Here is a 24,016-nt window from a genome sequence, read left to right on the forward strand (position 1 = left end):
GCACAACCTTTGTCTATTTCCATTGCTACCAAGTATCACAGACCTATGATTGAAGGGAATTTACTTCTCTTAGGTCTGGGTGTTAGGAGGCTTGAGGTCAAGCTGACAACAGAGTCAGTGTTTGAAGACCACGCTCTGTTTTCAAGATGGCTTCTGGCTGCTACATCCTCAAATGGTAGAAGACAGAATGTCACAGAGATACTGTGTAAGAATACTGATCCCAGTCATGAAAATGGGCTAGTCCAACTACCTTCTACAGACACAGCATTTACTACTATGCATTGGCAATAAAAATTCAACATATGATTGCCATTCAAATCAGAGCACTCAGCGAATGCCATATCCAGCAGCTACTCTTTAAACTGCAAGCCACACTTTACTGACGATAGTTGTTGGTTCCTTGTACATAGAAGTTCAATATGGATTGGTTAATGGATGGAGAGTGGCTGATGTCTCTATTAGGCAATCCTATTCCTACAATGGTATCTGTTGTGCTGGACAAAATAAAATATATGATTGTAAACGTGTCAAAGCTTCAGAGTTAAATTGTTTTACTGTCCTTCGAGATCTTAATGAGAGAGTTAAATTTAGAAGGAAAGAGACATCACATTAGGGTTAAGAACATGGTCTTCCCTGCCCTAGATGGTTATGGCTCTCAGAGATGCGCCTGGTGATCCCAGAGTAGCAAGTGCCAGGTGACTGGTGCTCTTATAAAGAAGGATGGTGACTTGCAGGGAAGGACACTCCAGAGCTGTGAATGTATGGCTGACCACATGTGTAGAGGCAGTATAAGGGTAGACACCAGCAAGCCAGGGACAGAAACCCAATCTTCTGTCATCTTTGTCTTGACCATCCAGACATATGTGCAAAAACTTCTACCATTTAGACTGCCAGTCTGTGGGATTTTGTTGTGCTGGCCCTTGAAAACTAATATAATTCAACAAACATCCCATGCCCCCAATTGATAGAAGATTCTGGTTTTTCTGGAGCTGTATACAGTCTCGCAAATCTATTCCTTTATCAAGTAGGCACATTACTCTGAAGCCAACACTCCCAAGAACATACCTGGGAAAGTGTCAAACATTAATGGGCCTTCCCAGCAAGATCCTTTCTTGTCACATACTACTTCTATCCTCTGTATGTGGCCCCACTGAGGCTGCCACCTTGATTTCCAGAGGGCTGGAACCAAAGTTATCTATTAGATATAACTTTATTATGCATGGGGTATAGAACGAAACAAAATAAAGTCCTATCTGATCCACCATCTTCATCATAGACATCCTAAACTTCCCTTTGGTGACACTGGAGTCCATATCTCATGTACACATTATAAAAATTACCCCCATGTGGCTCTGCCTGTCTCTCTTAGGATGTTCTTCGGGGCCCTAGCTCTACGTTGTAGTTAAGTTTATCTAGTCTGGCTGGAGAAAAATCACTTCTGTTACCAGAGAACTTCCCATGGAAAAATTTCTTTTATAGACCAGGGTTTTCACAATATATTACAGATATAAATCTGACACTAATGGTGCCGACTTGTCCCATGTGACAGAATGAGCCCTAGAGCAAAATGACTGCTTTGGGGGAGCTCTTCTTGCTAGGTTTTAGCTTCTTCTGATGCCCATTATCTTGTAAAGCTACCAGGAAACAGGGTGCCTACTTTATATTTCACAGACACTGAATCTGGAAGAAGTTCTAATATTTATTCAGTTATCCATTTTGGAAATATTGCCTTCTCCTCTGCTCCAGGCTGGCCGGGATGCAACAGAAGCAGTCCTTTCAGCTTTTACAAAAAAAAAATGTTTTAAACTTTGTTTTGTGGTCTGGGAATAGAAATAATAGAAAAAAATTAGTCTAAGAGTTCTACCTAGACCCCATCTTCAGAACACAGACATCCTGAACTCCCCCATGGAAGTTATATGTTATACATGCACAGCACTCGAACACATACACACACACGCACACGCACACGCACACACAGAGAGAGAGAGAGAGAGAGAGAGAGGCATGCACATACCCCAAATACATAAAAAGGAGCCAGAGAAAGAGAGAGGAAAACAATCAAAAGACTTTTGTGAGGGAAAGGAAAGAGGACCCCACCCAGTTTATTCAGAAAGACAAGGCTGGCTGGCTGGCTGTGGAAGCTTCAACTGGGAGGGAACTGCAGAGCAGGCAGCAGACAGAGCTTTGGAAGATGAGTCCTGAGTGAGAGATGTGAACAGATTGTCCAGGGGATTCGCCACAGAGTTTATTGGGGGCAGGCAGCTCCTTTCTCATTACATAATCTGGTTACTGTGGAGAAAGCGAGGCAGCGAGGAAAACCAGTTTGCTCGAACTCTGATGTAATCAGCGGCCACAATGAACTTCCCAACCAAGTAAATTGTAGTTCCTGTTGTAAGTGGGAGTAGAACGTGGCTTGGTGGTACAGCTGTTGTTTAGAGGAAAGGCAGTATTTGAAATTAGCATCAACGCACAACAGTTTTTATTTTCTTTCTTAAATTAGCTGTCTTCATGAAGCTGTTTTTCTTATATTAAATATCACAATGACAGTACCTTTTTATCCATTATCCAAATGGGATGTCACTTTCCCCAGCAAATTTAGCAACTGGGAAATTTTTAGACAAGGTATTTGGTGCTGCAAACTTATGTGAACTAGCATTACTGAAAGTGGATATGTTTGAGACAGTTTTTGTATCGAACTTGTCTGTACATGCCTGGCTTAATTCCCCACCCCCCAGCAGATGAAAATAACATTTAATCTTGGCATACCCCCTGTTTGGGGGCCAACTGCTCCACTCCCCATTCCTTTCTCTTGGAAAGCAAACCCACAGAGTTCAACACAAACAACAGCCAGTTAGCAGGCACAAATGCTAAATGGGAAATTAACTTCGAGTGGGCGAGACAGACTACTAAAATTCTGCCTACCCCACTAAATTTAGCACCCCCAAATCTGTCTGTCCCATTCTAAAGCATTTCTAGATTCTTGAGGCTGCCTGATCACACATTTCATCAAGAGGCTGAGGACTAGAATAGAGAGAGGAAATAGCTATCCCTTCAATTTAGATATATTTCTAATTAAAGTATCTATCCACACCCTGTTTCACACAGGAAATAGATGATTCTTCTCTGCTGGACAAGAACTACTACACTTTGTGATGGATTCCCTGGCTGCATCTCTGCTTCCCTTGTGGACCAGCAGAGAGGACACGGCAGCTGGTGATGCCATGGGGGAAAGGCAGCATCGTCCTTTATGTCAGCAGACATGTTTCGAGGACTTTTTCTTGAGTATTAATTTCAGGTGAATATTAAAATGCATCAGGTATATTTTAATGCATTGACTTCATTCCCCTTTTCTGAAACACCCCCATTCAACCTTTTCCAAAGGTCACTTTATCAATACAATCAGTAATTTCCTTTCTTTCATGCTTCAACTGCCACCAATGTAATTGAGTTAAAAGTCAGCGATTACACAGGTGTGACAATGACTTGGGTTTTTTTTTTTTTTTTTTTTTTTTTAGAATTATATTTGAATTACTCTATTTTCTAATCTTCTAGCATATAAAATGTATTTTCAGTTTTTCTCAGTCAGAATTATACAACTCATGGCTTTGAAATCAATACTCAGAAATAAATGTGTAGTTCATGCCTGACTCTCTCTATAACCTTGAAAGAGACATTTACCATGTCTTGGCACAGTTCCTCTATCTGTAAAATGGAGGAAAATATTGACTTTACTAATAGGGCTCTGGGTCAGATCAGTTCCCCCAGCTTCACGAAATGCTTTAAAAAAATTGTCAGGCTGCAGAAATCACACCTGGGCAAAGCATGTATTTATTTTGTCCACTCACCCAAACACTAGCCTTTCCCAACCAAATCATTCATCCTTTCTTCCCACGCACTAGCTTTTCATAGATGAAGAAACAGCAGTAGTGTCTGCCGCCAGCCATCCCTCCTGCAGGAGTCCCATGTAAGTGAGGCAATATATAAAATGATATCTAGAAGGACAGAAGTAAAACAATTCAATCCTGTAACTAATAGATTTTTAATGGGCAGCATAATGTTTTTTTTTCAGATCTTTGGTATGTTGATATCGTAATCATTTTTATCATCATTACTTTTATCTGGTTTGCTCACAATTAGCTCTGGACCAAATGCTGGGCTAAGCTTTCAACACTATTACCTTTTTAAATCTTATGATTCGCTGACAGTCTTAGTCTCTTCTGTGTGGCTTTATGGCGGTGTTTGCCAACCTCCCGAATGCTGCGACCCTTTAATATAGTTCTTCATTTTGTGGTGACCCACAACCATAAAATTCTTTTTGTTGCTGCTTCTTAACTGTAATTTTGCTACTGTTACAAATTGTCATGTAAAGCTCTGTGTTTTCCGGTCATCTTAGGTGACCCCTGTGAAAGGGACAATCAGCCCCCAAGAGGACATGATCAACAGGTTGAGATCTTCTGCTTTATGGGGATCTTACAGATATGTGCTTATAAGAAAAAGCTATCTGGTCCTCACACTTCTGGAAGCTGAGAAGTTCAATACCAAGGTGCTGACATCTGGCAAGAGCCGTCTTTCCATGGTATCCCACAGCAGCAAGTAAAGAGAGGCTCCAGGATGAATAATCTTCTCACTTTCTGCTAAACATGAATTCATCCACAATAGATAACCTTTATGATCTAAACCCCTCTATTTTATAATCATGTAGCATATAAAAAGCATTTTCAGTTATACAGATTTCGACCCTCGATACTGTAATTATGTTGCAGATTGAAGATTTACAACTCTTCTTCTTTGGGAGAGAGGCTCCCGCCATAGCAGAAAAGATTTGTTATTATTCTTTCCCCTTTACCCAGGGATTAAATGTGATGAAGCCAGATGACTAGTAAAAGAAGTAGAACCGGAGCCCAACCTCAGTTCTAAGCAGCCAAGATGTTTAGTTGTATACTTCCCCCAGATCCTCATCCTGATCGAGTCACTCATTGAGTAAAAATGGTGTTAAAACCAAGTGCAATATGTGGGAATAGAAAATACTCCAAATAAATAATCATCGTTGTTGTTGCTGTTAAAAAGGATCATAGAACACCAAATAAGACAAATTCAGGAAAAAAACTTCAGCTAATCACTCAGATAGAACAGAAGCAGAATTCAGAACATATTTAGCTCCAATATATCCCAATTGAATTTTTCTCATGCTCCCTAACTTATTTTAAAATATATTTAATGCTTTTAAAATAAAGATTAAATCGGCAGGGGTGTTTAAAAAGCAATTGCATGGAATAGGACATGAAAGTAAATGAATTCTAGGTTTCCTTCTAAGTCAAGAGTTCAGTGATCTTTGAATGATTGGAGGAAACATAAATTATGTGAGCAGTGCTATTTTCTGAGGTAAGAAAGTTCAAGGGCCTGGTGCTTGTTCTGGCTGGTTTTATGTGCCAACTTGATATAAGCTAGAATCATCAGAGAGGAAGGAGCCTCAGATGAGGAAATGCTGTCATGAGATCCTTCTATGAGGCATTTTTTTCAATTAGTGATCAATGGGGAAGGGCTCAGTCCATTGTGGGTGGTGACATCCCTGGGATAGTGGTCCTGATTTGTTCCAATGACAGACTATGATCTGGAAGTGTAAGCTGAATAGACCCTTTCCTCTGCAACTTGCTTTTAGGTCATGATGTTTTTTTGTCACAGTAATAGAAACCTTAACTAAGACAGTGCTGACCAGCTCAGCTTTGGCCACAGATTGTATCGTAATGATTAAGGCACATGTGAAAGGAGAGCTCAGCACGATAGAGGAGTCTGGGGAGTGGAAAGTGGCCAAAAGCATCTCCCACAAAGCCTCAACTCTTAACTCTCCTGCAACTTCTCAACATCTCTGTTATGGAGACCAAGCTTCCAATGTATGAATCTTTGTGGGACAGATCACACCAGAATCATAGCATGAGGCTCTCAGTATTACTTGCCTGGATTACCTGAACACAGCAAGCTGCTTTGTAGGAGACACTTTTCCTCTAGGGAGCCTGATTATTTTTTAATAGGCAGGAATTATATATGAAAGTTGTTCCACCACTAGACATTATTGTCATCCTCTAAGGGTAAACTCACTTTCCTTTTACTTAGCAGGAAGATTCCTGACTTTTGCTTAGCAAGCAGATTCTTGCTCTCTGTCTCTCTATGACAGTCTTTCTATCTTCCAAGGCTATTTCTGTACATATATCTCTGGAAATATAACCAAGAACAAAAACCAATCAGTTATCACTCTGAAAACACTCAACAATGCATCTAGCCTTGACTATTTCGTTGTACTCATAGAAATGAATGGTACACCTGGCTATTTGTATTACAGTAGGCAATAAAATTTACTTAATGTCCCGTGTCATCTATAAAATTGTGGCAGGCTAACATATTACCTTGAAAGTAAAATAAAAACCTTAGACTGGTCATAACTCTTGTCAAGTTTTGTGATGAGAATAGTGTGGTTGGAGATATTACATTGTGAAAAGGAAATGAGAGACTTTGAGGAATTTCTAAATTATTTACTATTTAATTAACTGAATTAAATTAATTTCTTTTTTCGCTGGATGACAATTTTATTAGAGTTTAAATGTAAAACAATAGAGCAAGCAAAGTCAATCTTGGCAGCTGCTAGGAGAAGGGAGTTAGAGAAGAGAGAAAGCCTTGGTGTTTGCACTGGAGATGAAGTAACCATGTGGTAAGAGGAATCAGGCTTTAGAAAAAGATAGAAAAAGCCCTTGGCCAGTATTCAAACCAGGGATAAAGAAAGGTACAAGAGCATTCCTGCCAGGGAAGCAGATCAGTGCCCTGCTCAGCCATCATCCGAGATGCTTCCTCCAGCAGCAGATGGGAACAAGTACAGAAACCCACAGCCAGACTGCGCAGAGAGTGAGAGAGTCTGTAGAGCACTCAGCTCTAACCAGGATGTCTCCATCAAATCCCTCTCCCTGGAGAACCCTGCAGAAGAGGAGACAGAAAGAGTGTAAGAGCCAGAGGGCATGGAGGACACCAAGCAAACAAAGCCCTCTAAATCAACAGAGTTGTTGCAGACATGAACACACTCAGACTGGGGCTGTATGCACAGGGCCTGCAGCAGGTGGGGCCCTAGTGCTGAAAGGAGAAGTGGGCACATGCCCCATCCCCAGCCCAGAAGCAATGTCCAATTGATAACTGTTGTAAATGACATTCCCCACCCCCTAATTTCTCCCCTAAGGGAGTTTTCCTAGGGAAACAAACTATCTTTTTTTTTTTAATTGTGTATTTTATTTATTTACATTTCAAATGTTATCCCCTTTCCAGGATAGCCCCTCCTCCGGAAACACCCTGTCCTATTCTCTCTCCCCCTGCCTCTATGAGGGTGCTCCCTCACTCACCTACCCACTCCAACCTCCCCTCCCTGGCATTCCCCTACACTGGGGCATCCGGCCTTCACAGAACTAAGGGTCTCTCCTCCTGTTGATGCCCAGCAAGGTACCATGTGCTACATATATGGCTGGAGCCATGAGTCACTCCATATGGACTCTTTGGTTGGTGATTTAGTTCCTGGGAGCTCTGGGGAGTCTGGTTGGTTGATATTGTTGTTCTTCCTATGGGATTGCAAACTCCTTCAGCTCCTTCAGTCCTTTTTCTAACTCGTCCATTGGGGACCCCTTGCTCAGTCCAGTGGTTGGCTGCAAGCATTGGTCTCTGTATTGAAACAATCTATCTTTCCCGCTCCCGCCGCTTCCCCCCCCCCCCCCCAGACAGTTTCTCTATATAGTCCTGGCTGTCCTGGAACTCACTTTGTAGATTAGGCTGTAGATTAGGCTTGAACTCAGAAATCCGCCTGCCTCTGCCTCCCAAGTGCTGGGATTAAAGGCGTTCAAGAAACAATCTATCTTAAGGGCAGACTGAATCCCTAGCAGTTGATGCCCAATAGAAAAAGCAGTATTTTTGGAGATTCCTTGTCTCATATCATGTCAAGGTTTTTCCTTTATCTAGTTATTTTAAAAATTATTTTATCATATATTTTATCTTTTATTTTGTTTTGTTTATATATTTTTTCTTTTTATTCTATAGATACTTTGCACATATTTTATGGCTTTCAGATTAAGGGATTCCTAAATATGAGAACAAGTGGATCTCTGAGTCTATTTCTATTTCTTGTCCTTTTCTTGGGCTCTTTCTTTCTGTTAATTTTGTCCTACTTTGATGTGTTTATTAGTCTTTGTTTAATCATATCATATCATATCATACTATATCATTTCCTTCTAAGCCTGTTTATTCTCTAATGGGAGACAGAAAGGGGGTGGATCTAGATGGGAGGAGAGGTAGGAAGGAACTAGGAGGAGTAGAAGGAGGGGAAACCCTAATTAGAATATATTATGTGAGAAAACAATCTATTTTCAATAAAAGAGGGAGGGCTAAAAGAAAAAGTCTCATTTTTTTTCCATCCTGAGTCAGGACTTGGAAAAGTGGATAGACCAGGACCATCATGCTCTCTGCAAGGGGCTGTGAGCACCTGCTTGAGTCAATTGTTTAGATTTACAAGGCATTTCTGCACCTATAATATTAGTGCCAATATGTTTGACCAAGGAGATTTAGTTGATGTATGGTTCTTCACTTAAAGGCCTAGTGATTAAAAGAAGGTATTTCTAGAGCACATGCTGGGGAAATGACTTAAAAGCAGTTGCCTTGGTGATGCTTAGGTACCAACTCCCCGTTGGGGTGTGGACCTGTCAATTAGATGATCACATGTATGATCTCTACATTATAACAAGTAACACTGATTCATCCAAGACAGATCCTGTCCCATTTCATAGGGAGTTACAGGTGTGTATGTGTATTTGAAATAGAAAAAGGAGCTAGTTTGCGGCTAGTAGAGTGGAAATCAAGCTAATTTCTAGTGCTGATTAACAGGCTGATTTATAAGCATCGAAGATCTGGGGTGTGCTGTAGCTCTTCAAGAAGTGTGGCCACACCGAGACATCCTTTCTCCTAGGGACTCTTATCTTCAAGGCATCATTAGATCCATTTGATATTTTAAAAGAATGCACTTTTCAGTGGCTCACGCTGGCTCTGAGAAACATCTGACCTTGGGTAGAGTTCCAGAGAGAGACTAACTCTAGGGCCAAGATGCAAAAGGAACACTGATGAGCTAGCATGCAGATCTTCCATCTGCACATTCAGTTTGCAATCCAACAATCAATAGAAACCAATACAGAGGGCTTTCGAAACAATCAGTGATCATTCTTTTTTTTTCTTTTTTTAAAATTAGGTATTTATTACATTTACATTTCCAATCCTATCCCAAAAGTCCCCCACACGCTCCCCCACCCACTCCCCCACCCACCCACTCCCACTTCTTGGCCCTGGTGTTCCCCTGTACTGAGGCATATAAAGTTTGCACAACCAATAGGCCTCTCTTTCCACTGATGGTCGACTAGGCCATCTTCTGATATATATGCAGCTAGACACATGAGCTCCAGGGGGTACTTTTTAGTTCATATTGTTGTTCCACCTATAGGGTTGCAGATCCCCCCCAGCTCCTTGGGTACTTTCTCTAGCTCCTCCATTGGGGGCCCTTTGACCCATCCAATAGCTGACTGTGAGCATCCACTTCTGTGTTTGCTAGGCTCCTGCATAGTATCACAAGAGACAGCTATATCTTGGTACTTTCAGCAAAATCTTGCGAGTGTATGCAATGGTGTCAGCGTTTGGAAGCTGATTATGGGATGGATCCCCGGATATGGTAGTCTCTAGATGGTCCATCCTTTTGTCTCAGCTCCACACTTTGTCTCTGTAACTCCTTCCATGGGTGTTTTGTTCCCAGTTATAAGAAGGGGAAAAGTGTCCACACTTTGGTCTTCGTTCTTGAGTTTTATGTGTTTCACAAATTGTATCTTATATCTTGGGTATTCTAAGTTTCTGGGCTAATATCCACTTATCAGTGAGTACATATTGTGTGAGTTCTTTTGTGATTGGGTTACCTCACTCAGGATGATGCCCTCCAGGTCCATCCATTTCCCTAGGAATTTCCTAAATTCATTCTTTTTAATAGCTGAGTAGTACTCCATTGTGTAAATGTACCACATTTTCTGTATTCATTCCTCTGTTGAGGGGCATCTGGGAAAAAAGACAGCATTTTCAACAAATAGTGCTAGCACAACTGGTGGTTATCATGTAGAAGAATGCGAATTGATCCATTTCTATATCCTTGTACTAAGGTCAAATCTAAGTGAATTAAGGAACTCCACATAAAGCCAGAGACACTGAACTTATAGAGGAGAAAGTAGGGAAAAGCCTCAAAGATATGGACACAGGGGAAAAATTCCTGAATAGAACAGCAATGGATTGTGCTGTAAGATTGAGAATCGACAAATGGGACCTCATAAAACTGCAAAGCTTCTGCAAGGCAAAAGACACCGTCAATAAGACAAAAAGGCCACCAAGAGATTTGGAAAGGATCTTTACCTATCTAAATCAGATAGGGGACTAATATCCAATATATATAAAGAACTCAAGAAGGTGGACTCCAGAAAAATCAAATAACCCCATTAAAATGGGGCTCAGAGCTAAACAAAGAATTCTCATCTGAGGAATACCGAATGGCTGAGAAGCACCTGAAAAAATGTTCAACATCCTTAATCATCAGGGAAATGCAAATCAAAACTACCCTGAGATTCCACCTCACACCAGTCAGAATGGCTAAGATCAAAAATTCAGGTGACAGCAGATGCTGGCGAGGATGTGGAGAAAGAGGAACACTCCTCCATTGTTGGTGGGATTGCAAGCTTGTACAACCACTCTGGAAATCAGTCTGGTGGTTCCTCAGAAAATTGGACATAGTACTAGTGGAAGATCCCTCAATACCTCTCCTGGGCATATATCCAGAAGATGTTCCAACCGGTAAGAAGGACACATGCTTCACTATGTTCATAGCAGCCTTATTTATAATAGCCAGAAGCTGGAAAGAACCCAGATGCCCCTCAATGATGAATGAATACAATGATCATTCTTTGTTTCTCTGGAAAACTCCCCTCCCTGGTTCTTACACCAAAGGGCTAGGAGATGACATTGTAAACTGAGGCAGCTATTGCTGGAGTTTCCAAGATATCTTTTTAGGAACTTATTGTGAATGAGTTAAACAAAAGCAGACCAAAGAGGAACAATCCTCTGGCTCTACCCAATGTTATGGCTCTGGCTGTAAAGTTGAAGGCTTAGCTCCCAGACCAGAGAGGGGCATCATCACCAGCAGTGCCTGTTTGTTATTGAACACAAAGTTCCGGAAGGTGGTGTGAACCTCTGAAGTCTGTCTAGTTAGCAGCTGCTGCCATACTTGAAATCTAATGTAATCTACCTTTCCCCCTGTACTCTTATATTAGCTGTTTCAAGTCGAAAGATGACTTAGGGTACAGGCAAGTTCTTTCTGTCCCTAATGACAAACTGAATGCTAATTGAAAGGCCATATATGCTCATTTGAATGTACTGGGGAATCAGGTTAAAGGGGTTCACACTTCAATCATTGTCTTAGCTACATGTATCTCTGCCGCTATTCTACTGAGACCTGAGGGAGAAAACAGCTCTTAAATGTAGTGAATGGAGTTAGGACTCAATTTTCAGCACAAAAGAAAAGACCATGGCACCTTGGAAAATGTTGGTCCAAATGCCTATACTGAAAGTCTCGTAAGGACTGTACTTCACAGTCATGAAAATGCTAGAGAGAATCTTCTAATTGGGACGAGCCATGAGCAATGATCCAATGATGAAATCATCTCCCTATTTCATTACAGACCCAACATAAACAATAGCATCTCCCAAGATGAAAAAGGGAACCAGAGCCATAAAACCTTAACTAAAAGCACACGTAGAAGGGTATGATATGTCAGTAGAATACCCGTCTATACCAGTGAGAGGACCAAACCGAAGCTTGAGGATTGTGGAACTCAGGTCTTCTCTCAAATTACAGACCTTGAAATGGTTGCCTTATCTGCCTTGTACACTGAAGACACTGGGCATCAAATCTTGGATGTTGCCAGTATCTTCTTTGCCAGATCACTGGAACCCTGTGGCCAACACTGACCAACATTGTTATAGCAAGTATTCAAGTTCCTTTTGCAATCAAGGGAAAACTGCTGTCTCTAATCTTTAGGTACCAACCTTCTTGAGCACCTTATTGGACTACAATATTTGACATGGTATATGTCCCAAAACATTCTGTTTGGAGAAAGAATCCTATGGGCATTCTCTGAATGGAGGCCCAAACCACAGGGTTATGCTATAAGTTGTTCAGCAAACCATGCCAGGCTCTCAGCCTTTGGTTAACCTTACTTCTTTAAATTCAGTGTCCAGTGCTGTGAGGTAGGTAAATCTCTTTGAGTTCAGGCCCAGCCTCGTGAACTTTGAGAGCTCCAGGCAAGCCAGGGTTATGTAGTTGGACACATCTCAAAAAATAAAGAATTCTCTTGAGTGACAATTCTCTGTGGCTGGCATGATTTCAAATCAAAACCTCCAGCAAAAAGAGATAGTCAAAACCCAAAGATCTCTTGGGGCTTTAGAAATTATTGCTTCTTGCCATGGCCACCATGAACCTCCTATCTTGCTATGGAGTGCTAGATAATGGTATATTGAAATTACTAGCCAGGAAATTCCCTAAGGGCTATTGAATAACTTCACACCATTTCTGGCAATCTGGGGTGGGGTTGGGGCATTTTATTCTTTTAATGTTACAGTTTAAGACATTCCCCCCCCCAATTCCCCAAGTGTTGTTAGTGGAATTTCATTAACATTATGTATTGATTTTGGACAGTTGGGATGTTAGGTAAAAAGCATTTATCATTTGAGTTTTCTTTCCCGGTTACTTGAATCCTTGTATACCTTTTAGCAAGGCTACTGTTACTCTAAAGTGCAGAGTTTGGATGTTCAGTGGTGTGATTTGCTAGCACCAGGTACTTATTCAAGCATCCTGCTTTTTTTTTTTTATCAAATTCTTGGTAATTTAGATCTTTCTTCATGTGTATATTCTTGTATGAAACAATTGTAAGTGAAATGTGTCTTATTTCCATTTCATGGTCTTTAACACAAAGATATATATATATTAAAAAAAAACTATTTTGGGCTGGAGAGATGGCTCAGCAGTTAAGAGCACTGACTGCTCTTCCGAAGGTCCTGAGTTCAAATCCCAGCAACCACATGGTGGTTCACAACCATCCGTAATGAGATCTATGCCCCTTCTGGAGTGTCTGAAGACAGCTACAGTGTACTTACACATAATAAGTAAATACATCTTTGTTTTAAAAAAATAAAAGAAGAAAAAGAAAATATTTTGTTTGCCATCTGACCAGCTATCTGACCAAGTTCCTAAGATTGTTCTAGTAGGATTATCCTGGATACTCTTTAATTTTCTTGCTTTATTTCAATGTCTAGCTCCTCCAAAAATGTGGCATTGTAACAATGGTATCAGTTCACTCTGATTAGCTGTAGAAATGACATACAGTCAAGAGAAGAGCAATGGTGGGCACATCACGTGAGCAGAAGTCTCAAATGCACCAGTTCCTCTTTCTTGGTCTCCAAAAGGAGATTTGTCTTCTCTATACCCAGTGCTAAAATGTCCTTGTTGCAGGTTGGAGACATCAGTGTTACCAATCTTATAGGGTTCTATAAAAGCTAAAACATTAAAAAGTTACAGCAATCCTTGCCCACAGTTAGCAATGCAGAAGGGCTGTTACTGTTTATCACTTACTCATTTAAATTTATAACTGATTATTATTAGTAATCTAGAAGCATTTTGTTGTTTAACAATGGTCTTTGTTGCAGGCATGTGATAAAACACATGGAAACTTAAGTGGATTTTTTTCCCTTGGTTTTATTGACTTTTATTAGGAAAACTTCTGGATTTTATTAACTGTCTTTTCAAATTTGTTTATAAGAACTAGATGGTCTTTTTCTTTAAATTTATTGATGTCATAATGGATCACAGTGCTATTTAGTGGCCCTGAGTTACCCAGTTTCTTGTTAGTGACACTGTGTTATTCTTTTGATCCACTCTGTTTTCTAATATGAGTTTTATTTTATTTTGGAAGTTTATTGAAACTTGAGAGAGTTTATTTTGATTAAGTTTCTGAGATTTGTAAGATAAATGAGGAAGATTTCTAGGTTCTTCTAAAGCCTAAAATAGTTTAAATAGCCTGGAATAAACTTTTCTTTGAAGGTTATATAAAACTTGGCTAGGAATCCATCTGGCTCTGTCTGTTTGAATGGTACATCTTTATTCACCTTTTCAATCTTGTCTTTGGTAATTGGTCTGTTCAAGGAGTCTACATCTTCTTAGGTCAAATTCAGTATTTTATCTCTTGCTAGAAAAACCATCCATCTCTCTAAATGTTCAGATTTCTTGTGAAAATATATGTGGTTTCTAAATTCTCTTAAATCTCATCTGTATCTAGTTTCGGCTCTACTTTCCCATTCCTGGTCTTCCATATAATTTTATAACTTTTTCTTTTATAGTAAGTGTTATCTGTTTTATTGATTTTTTTTTTAAAAAAAAACTTTTACTTTCTTTTCTTTGACCATAATTATTTGTATCTCACCTTATTAAATCTAGTTTGTGTCTCTTAATCTCCACTTACCATTTCCGTTTAGTTCCTTTGGTATTCATATTTCTAATTGCTTAAGATTTATTAGTGGCTCATTATTTGTTTTTCTCCTTCCATATGAAAAAAAAACAGGATTACTTTTCTATTTGCTTTTTCCCTTGGGTAATATTTTTGTTGCTTTTCATAGACATGGTGATGAAATATTCTAATCTATCAATACTATTAAAATTTTAACCATTTGGGGTGCTTGCTGCAAAAGCCTGGCCATTTGAGTTTGAATGGATGAAAAGAAACTGAAAAGGTGGATGAAAAGAACTGACTTCACGAAGCTATTTTCTGAGCAACTCCACAGCAGTGCCACAAATGCCCCAACATACACATCATATGTACATAAACAACAGTGAAAATAAACACAATTTTTAAAAAGCATTCTCATTTTTGTGATTAAAGTCATGATCAACTATTACAAAGCTTCTAGAGTATTTAAAATTGTTTCTTAACTCACACATGTTAACCAAATAAATTATTTAAATGTTTCAATTTCCTTATGCCTTTGCTATTTACTATTTATTAGTCCATGAGAATTGTTATTTTAAGATGTACATTAAAGTGAATGATTATAATCACATGAATAAATTATAATCCCTCTTTCTTATAGGCATGGGAATTAGTGTTGTATGTAAAGAGCTGTTGGCTACTATTGTATTAGCAGCACATAGTAGAAACCCAGAATGTTAGAGCATGTCTGCAATCCAGCACTTGAGGACTAAAGCTAAGTTTCTTACATGTTTGAGGACAGCCTGAATGGCGTAGCACTAAGCCCAGCCTGGAGACTGTCTCACAAACCAAAACCACCCAAAGAAAGTGAATGGGAGAACATGGCAGCCTGAGAAGGGGTGCAGCCCTGTGTGAGAGCTGAAGAAAGTGGCTCCTCCTTCCTTTCTCTGTCAGCCTTAGCAGTGACATGGTGCGTTTACAGTTAACAGAAAAGCACCATTAGCCTTCAACAGTGACCTATCATGACCAATACACAATCAAAGGGATGTAAAAATCTAAACTGGGTTGACTTCTTTGATGTGTCAGAATGTTATGAAAGTACTTTATCTGGGGGCAGGGGTGGGGGAAAGAATCTAAGAGGATGAGTGTTAGCATGTTAGCTTCAAAACTTCCAGAATGAGAGAGGGGAGTACAGAGAGATGGAAAATTCTGGCTTTCTTCACACATGAGAGCTGTTAAGAATTCTTCTGGTTCCATTTTCCCACTGCTTGCTTTCTTTAGCAATGTTTCAGCTTCTTGCTTACCCCTCCCCCACCCTGGGTATAGTATCTCTTATTTAAGAAAAAAGAAAGAATTATAAACACAAATACTGATTTTAGGACTTTTATCTCTAGTAACCAGAAAGATTAGAAAGTGCAGGCATTATTTTAAAACGATTTCTTATTCCAGGGATTCTAAGGACTCTGGGTTCTGTAGTATACAGGCTCACGATATGTGACACTTCTCTTGGGGAGTCTAACCTAAGTATCTATTTGCACAGATATGAAATAGACCAAAATTATTGTAATGCCCAAGTCCAACTTCCTAAATCAATGAGTTTATTTGGGTTATACAGTAATATAGGTGAGAAGTAAGTTCCTTACAGGAGTAGGGATAACTCAGCAACCAAAAGCCTGCCCCAGCATGAGTGATGAAGCCTGGAAATTGGAAGCTCTATGACTGGTACATTGGAGCACGTCTTTTCCAGGCTCATCTGGTCAGTTTCAGGGACTTCCAGAGACCTTTGAACAGTTTGCTTCCTAAGTCTTAAGGGTTGTTCTTGTAGAATTTCCAGACTTGAGGAGTTTCCCTTCAAAATGGGCTGTTTTGCTCTATAGTGATACTTAAAGAAAATCCACTATGAGCATGTTGCTACAAATTTAGATGTGTAGAATTGTCAAATTACTTTACTTTCTCTGTAGCAAACCCACACTACAGCATGCTTTTAATTTTGTACTTTTCCATTTAAATTGCTAATTCGTGGAAAGCTACTCTGTCTGTGATGTGAAGTGGAGATTAATTCTCTTTCTTCATCTATGTAGACTATCAACTTTTTAGCATAATTGAACAATCCTTCCCTTTCCAAGTGATCTTCCATGCTACCTCTATCAAAGCAATATTCTGTGTGAGGGTAGGTCTATTGCTAAGCTTCATGTTTTGACTCATGCATGAATTTCTCTGTTCTGTGTGAATGACAGGAACTGATAAGGCTTATCATATCTCTGTATCTATAGGAGCAGTGTGTCTGTCATGCTTTCCATAATGTAAGAAAACGTATTCAGACTATTTTAGGCATTTATTGGGTTACACAAAGAATTCTTTTAGTATTTTGCCTGGACTTACATTTAATCAAAAATCTAAATACAAAGCAGTAAAATTTTTACTATTTTGTTGATGAACAAGAAATTTTTGTACATTTATTAGTTTTAAAAAATATTTTCAGAAATGTCTTAGCTGCTCCAAGTGATGGACCATCTTTTTTTATTTTATTTCTTAAAGTAAAGTTTCTATTTGTAATTATAAAGAGAATCTTTGTAAGTCTTCTAATTGTTTCTGATTTGTAAATATATTATTGGGGCTTGGGAAGGTGGCTTGCTGTGGAAGTATGAACATCTGAGTTTAGATTCCTGGTACCTGGTGTGAAACTCCAGGGCTGGAGCATGCATTTGTAATCCCATGATTGGCGAATTGGAGACAGGTAAACAAGTGGATCCTAAGGAGTGTTCAGATAGTTGGTCTAATGAAATTATTAAGTCTATAAGTTAGATACCCTGACTTCAATCAATCAATCAATAGAATCAATCAATAAGATGGAGAGCCATTGAGGAAGACACTTGACATTAAACTCTGGCCACTATTTGCAACCATCCATATGTGCATGGGTACGAGCATGCACATATGAATACACACACATACACACACACGAAAGAGACCACACAATTCCACCACATACACACAAAATATTGAAGATATGTATAATCTCTTTTGTACATAATTCTCATTTTCAGTTATTATGACTCCTCTTATGTTTACTTGATCTTTGAAAGTATTTTAAGACTTATCTTAACATCTGAAATTGACAGGCCTTTCTCTTTCCCTCCCTCTCCTTACAACTTTCAACACATCCCTTTGTTTAAATAACATAGGGTCGAATATAAACAGTTATTATGTACTGATAAAAAATTTTTAAAAAGTTAAAAGCTATGCTATGAAAATTCAGAGTTTTCTTTTATTTCTTTGTGTACATATCTGTGCATATGTGCATTCATGGCTCTTTGTGTGTGTGTGTGTGCATGTGTGTGCATCATCAAAAACAGGTCTTCGGGACAGGCCTATCATTGTTCTGGAGCTCACCAAGGGCTAGACTATATTGCTAGCATAGTCAGGGATCCTGGCTGTACCTCTTCCGAGTATTAACTGCAGGCACAAACCACCAGTCTGGCATTTTCACATGGTCTCTGGGGCTTGAGAGGCAAGGACATTATAACTGTAGCTATCTTCTCCCATTTATAAATCTTTTATTCAGCATTGCAGATCAACCCTGGGCCTTATAAGTACTAACCAACAACTCTAGCCATACCCTCTGCCTTCTAGATGAGTATTGTTCTGGTATTGTAGCAGCAAATAATTCCACAGAAATACTTCTTGGGAAAGAAAGACAAGAATTATGATATAATAATATCTATAACATGAAGTCCTGCAAGTCAATAAGAAACAAAAACCTTGTAAACGGCCTGAGTAGTAATTTCAGAGAAACTGTTGCTCCATCTAACTCTCACCTAATTCAGGAAAGTGTGACACAGGAGTGGGATGATTTTTCTTCATTCATCACATGGGCTAAAAGAGAGAAGCTGCCAGTGCCGAGAATTACCCACTACAGATCATGGACTCACACGTTGCTCGTGGAAGGTAAATTGACATAGTCCTTAGAAAAGGAATGGGGATTATCTTATAAACTTGAATGTTTGCATACCCAGTGAACCAGCAGCTCCACTTCTGGGTATGTATCTAAGAGAAGCTTAGCAAATATTATCAGAAAATTCCTACCTAGCACCACTGTTCACAATAGCACAAATCAGAAAATAATCTACGTGTCAGTTGGCAGGAGTTTGAATAAATCATGGCCTAATTACAAAAATACTAAATATCAATGAAAATTAATGAATCAAGGCACCGTAGCAGATGAAAAAACTTTATGAATAATAATTGTTAGGACCAAATCCAGCCTCCTGGATACAGACATTTTGGTACTAGTTTTTAAAAATTCAAAAGGACATTAAATGAAATATTCAGGGACTATGCACATGTGTCTATATGTAGCACTTCTTCTTGAAAGCAGGGCATAGATAAAAATAGCATTCAAGGTAATGACAATGAGAAAGGCAAGCAGAGCAAACAGAACAGAGAAGAGCACATGCATGTGTACTAGTCAACAGAAAGCTCTTAGCTCTTCATTCAGTCAAGGGAGTACCGTATGGCATTGTATAGCTAACATATTTTAAAAAGTAGGGGGCTGGTGAGATGGCTCAGCGGTTAAGAATACTGACTGCTCTTCTGAAGGTCCTAAGTTCAAATCCCAGCAACCACATGGTGGCTCACAACCATCTGTAATGTGATCTGACACCCTCTTCTGGTGTGTCTGAAGACAGCTACACTGTACTTACACATAACAATGAATAAATCTTTTCAAAAAATATTCAAAAAAGTGAATATAGCGAATGTAGGTCATAAATAAGCAATGAATTCAATATGTAAAAATGCTAAGATTACGAGTACTGTTGGTCCCATGTAAAAACAAATGAGGAGGAGCTGAGCTATGGCTCAGTAGTAGGTCACTTTTCAAGCATGCAGGATGCCCTATATTCTACCCAAATGTATGGTCACAGAAATACAAATAGGTGAAGAAAACATTTTTGAATAATTAATTAATCCCAATTGCAAATTATAATCTAAGAGGGGTGGGAAATATAGAAACAGTCTTTTGGAGGGTTTCCCCACCCAATGTCTTATGCCAGGTCTTAGGTAAAGGCCCTAGGAAGACACCTCTAGGTACATGGCTATAATTATCACAGCATCACTGCGATTCCTGTTATCTGAGTTCCATGTGGGTTTTCAATCTCCATGTTGTGCTTTTGATTCTGTGTGATTCGTTTTTCTTTTACATTATAACACAAGATAAGAACAAAAGCTTTGCTAAGCTCTAGAAAATGAACAAGAGAAGAAGAAATATAGAAAACAAATGGTAAATTAGCATCCCCAAAATTAAGCTGAATGTGGTGGCACATCGCTGTACCCAACATAGGCAGTAGAAGGTGAAGAATCAGGAGTTCAAGACCAGCCTTGGCTACCTAGCAAGCGGAAGGCCAACCTGGGCTACATTACCAGCTGAAGTTTCCCTTTTATTTACTCACTTCTGAGACAGGCTTTGGCGAGGCCACAGTCCTCCCATTTCCAACCCTCCAGATTCGTTTTATCATTTTGTAGGGAATAAACTAAGAAGAGTCTAACTTCTATATCCTTAAATATTTGCTTTGCCTCTGAGCCAACTCTTTGGTGGCTGAACTTGGAGAAAAACTTAATTACAATTTTCCATGTCCCCTTGTTTGCTTCCTAAAGTAGAAAAATGTTGTGATAGATGATAAAATGAGAAAAAGGCATAGAAAACAAATTAAGAAAACTCTCATATGAAGTGGGAAGCAGGCCCTATGGCAAGCTGATTTTATTGCTTTTTCTCTTATTTATCTGAATGCAGAGCTTATTAACATTATGTTGCCAAATGAAGCAGCTGAGTCTAGTCCATGTCTATTACTAATATTATCACGCATTAATAATTAATGTGTAAGTCAAATAAGTATTTCATAACATTTGTACAAACCAAAAGTGGGCTACATGACTGCTGTTTGAAGGATGAGCCTGGGCCAGCAGGCTGGAAAGCAGTGCTGTGCTCACCCTTAGAGTTTCATTCTCTCGCTCTGACATGTTTTTCTTCCAACAATTGAGGCACGCTTTTTTTTGTTGTTCTATCTTTTCCATGTTTAACTTGGAAAGAGAAAAATAACATCTCAGTTGATACATCTGAGTGCCAGGTGGAGGGGGGGAGCTGCAAAAGAGATGGGGGGGTTAAAGAAGTATACAGAATCTCCTTAGATGAAAAGGAGTTAGGATTTAGAAGAAATGAGATCTTAGAATGAAGGACAAATAAGAAGAGGGAAAATAGAGGATTAAGATTTTCCAGAATAGAACACAACAGTAACAACAAGGACCAATTACATCTCTTTTGAATTTTTTTCCCTTTTATTACTAATGTATCTCTCAAGATGGCCAAGGAAAATGAAAAATAAATCTAGATAGAAAACATCCTTTTAAAGACATTTTCAAACATTTGAAGAAATAGATAAGAAATGTTTAAATCGTGAAGCACTTAGGATATTTATTAAATTTAGGGAGTGAATAACATTTTATAAGTATTAAAAACTATATTAAAAGCATTATATCTAGTCTAAAGGTACAACATTATATAAGGCGTGTGTGTGTGTGCTGTTTTTAGTTTTGTTTTGTTACTACCTACTGCAATTGTGTTATTTCCAATGGAATTTTGTTACTTGGAATATTTAAAAGATAGTCAAACACACGTATCAATCAGGTAAAAAAAATGTCTCTAATCACTTCAGCTCATTCTTTGAGAAGAAACAGATCACATTGTAATGTGCGGGCACAAGCTGACGGCGGCGTTGGATTCTGGGTTTTGAAGTTGGCTTACATGCGCGAACCTCAGAAGACTTTGCTTCATTCTTCACACGTTCCATCAGTGTGAGAGAGACCTCCAAGGCCCCAAGTGCTTCTGATCAACTACCCCCTTTGAACCTCAAAATTGCCTTATGAAATCCCACAGAGAGCAGAAGGAACTGATCCTTAGGGCACCCGATTAGAACCATGTGTTTCATTCTTGTTGATCTCAGTCTATATACCATAGATCACCATTTGTCATCCTCACATTGTTTCTTCATACAGTTCTGTCTGTGCCACAGTCTGAAATTTTTGCCTTCTCAAACTCACTCTGTACTCCCCCAAATCCTGTCCTCTAACTCCTCCAGATATTAATTTCAAAATTTCAACCAATAGGAATGCCGACACTCCTTTACAATAATGCTTTTCTGTAGTCACAAAAGGCTTGGCGGTAGAGTAGTATACTGGCTATTTTTGTGTCAACTTGACACAGCTGGAGTTACCACAGAGAAAGGAGCTTCAGTTGAGGAAATGCCTCCATGAGATCCAGCTGTAAGGCATTTTCTCAATTAGTGATCAAGGGGGACAGGCCCCTAGTGGGTGGGACCATCTCTGGGCTGGTAGTCTTGGTTCTATAAAAGAGCAGGCTGAGCAAGCCAGGAGAAAAAAGGCAGTAAAGAACATCCCTCCATGGCCTCTGCATCAGCTCTTGCTCCCTGACCTGCTTGGGTTCCAGTCCTGACTTCCTTTGGTGATGAACAGCAGCATGGAAGTGTAAGCTGAATAAACCCTTTCCTCCCCAACTTGCTTCTTGGTCATGATGTTTGTGCAGGAATAGAAACCCTGACTAAGACAAGTAGGTAACATTTTCTGTCCTTATTGTTGCTTAGGAAAATCCTCCTTTTCTTTTCTCCTTCCTGGGAACCACGGGTGTTGATGGCTCGTCCCATCTCACTATACCCCTGAGAGTCATTCTTTGCTATTGTCAGCATTCACTTGTCTCTTTCCCTGTCTTTTGTTATCACTCCCATTATCTCTGTTATCATTCTAAGGGAGGCCAATATCCACATCAATACCCTCTGCACACTAGTCTTCTTTCCCCTTGATTTCATGGCCAACAGTCTAATTTTCCCTAATGACATTTCGTTACCACGTACTCACTCTTTCACTCCATCACATCTTCCAATATTTTATTCTCTCAGAATTCCTTCTTGGCAGAACAACTGTTTTAATATTATAACTCCAAGAATATTGTCATTTTAGTCAGCTAAGATAATCAAGCTGACCAGTGTATGTTATTAGATTTCAATTGCTAGTCATTGTGGTTCTCTAAATATGCTAAAGGAAATTTCTTTAAAATTCTTTTGTGGCTCTGGAAGTCCTTGAGCACTCCTATTGTTTTCTGCTTTTCAAGGGCACCAAGTTCAGGATGTTAAGTGTGGCTTTAACGTTGATGTCATTCTGAAAACATAGTTGGGGAACTGACCTTTCAATGGATTTAACCAGGAGTTTCTTTTTAACTTTCTCCAATCTGGCATGCCAAACTGAATAAAATCATCAAGTTTATCATGTACACATTCTGCCTATCATTCATGGTTAACAAAAATGTCGATTCTATTTCAACCACAGCTTGTAACTGTGAAAGAAGGGTGTTTGATCCAACAATGGCTTACATCAGCCTTGAGACATGGTTTTCTAATTTCTTTAAAATTTTCAGTTTCAGAAATTCTAGATAAATAGCAAGATAACATAATGAAACTTCAAAAGTTCTAAGTCTGATTTGTGGTATAGAAACAAATAAATCTTAATACACAGCAGACAAAGTCTCTATCACCAGGTTCCATTCCGCCTATGAATGTTATCATTAATGAAGATTTACTTTAGTTGTTAAATTAAACACATATCTATACTTCCTTAAGCTAGAAGCTTTGCTCCCAAGCTACCATTTAGCAATTGTCTCCTGCTGCCATCAAAGTAGACCTCTGCAGTAATCAATTAGCAGTGATTATTGAATATCTTACATGGTATTTTCTATTGAAACCATATGTAGAATGACATGACTGTTTACTTTCTTACCTGATTTCAATGACCTTCCTGAAAAGCTAGGTTTGTAAGCTTTTCTAATATTCAAGCTAGCCAAAACCTAAGAGACTGCTTTTATACCTGGCTCTGGTATCTCCTGAAGTTCTTATGAAATGATTTAATTATTATGGTTCTCCTCTCACAGATGATAATTTACTGCTCAAAGGTGTATGTAATATAACACAGCTCCCTAAACACTAGCACAAAAATGATCTACTTTGTACTTCTCCAAGAATAACTATGACAAATATAAATGTGCTCATTTTAATAAATTAAAATTTAGGGCAGTGACTTGGCTTGTTTTAGACTTTCATTTCAGACTTCCAGTTCCGGGGAATATGAACCTTTAAGTGACAAAATTGCCTTCTTGGAAACATGTTCAGTTCAAATTATCTTCCCTACCTTAAGTTCGAGGACTTCTACCTGTGTGATTTTATCAGTCCTTTCGAGACCTCAGCAGAGACTTGCAGTCTATTCTCTCTCTCTCTCTCTCTCTCTCTCTCTCTCTCTCTCTCTCTCTGTGTGTGTGTGTGTGTGTGTGTGTCCTACCCTTCACTTCCTCAGACTTTCATTAGTTTGGATTTTGGAAGGTT

Source organism: Mus caroli, unplaced genomic scaffold (genome assembly GCF_978045245.1).
Source record: "Mus caroli unplaced genomic scaffold, Mus_caroli_1 scaffold_11, whole genome shotgun sequence".
NCBI lineage: Eukaryota > Metazoa > Chordata > Mammalia > Rodentia > Muridae > Mus > Mus caroli.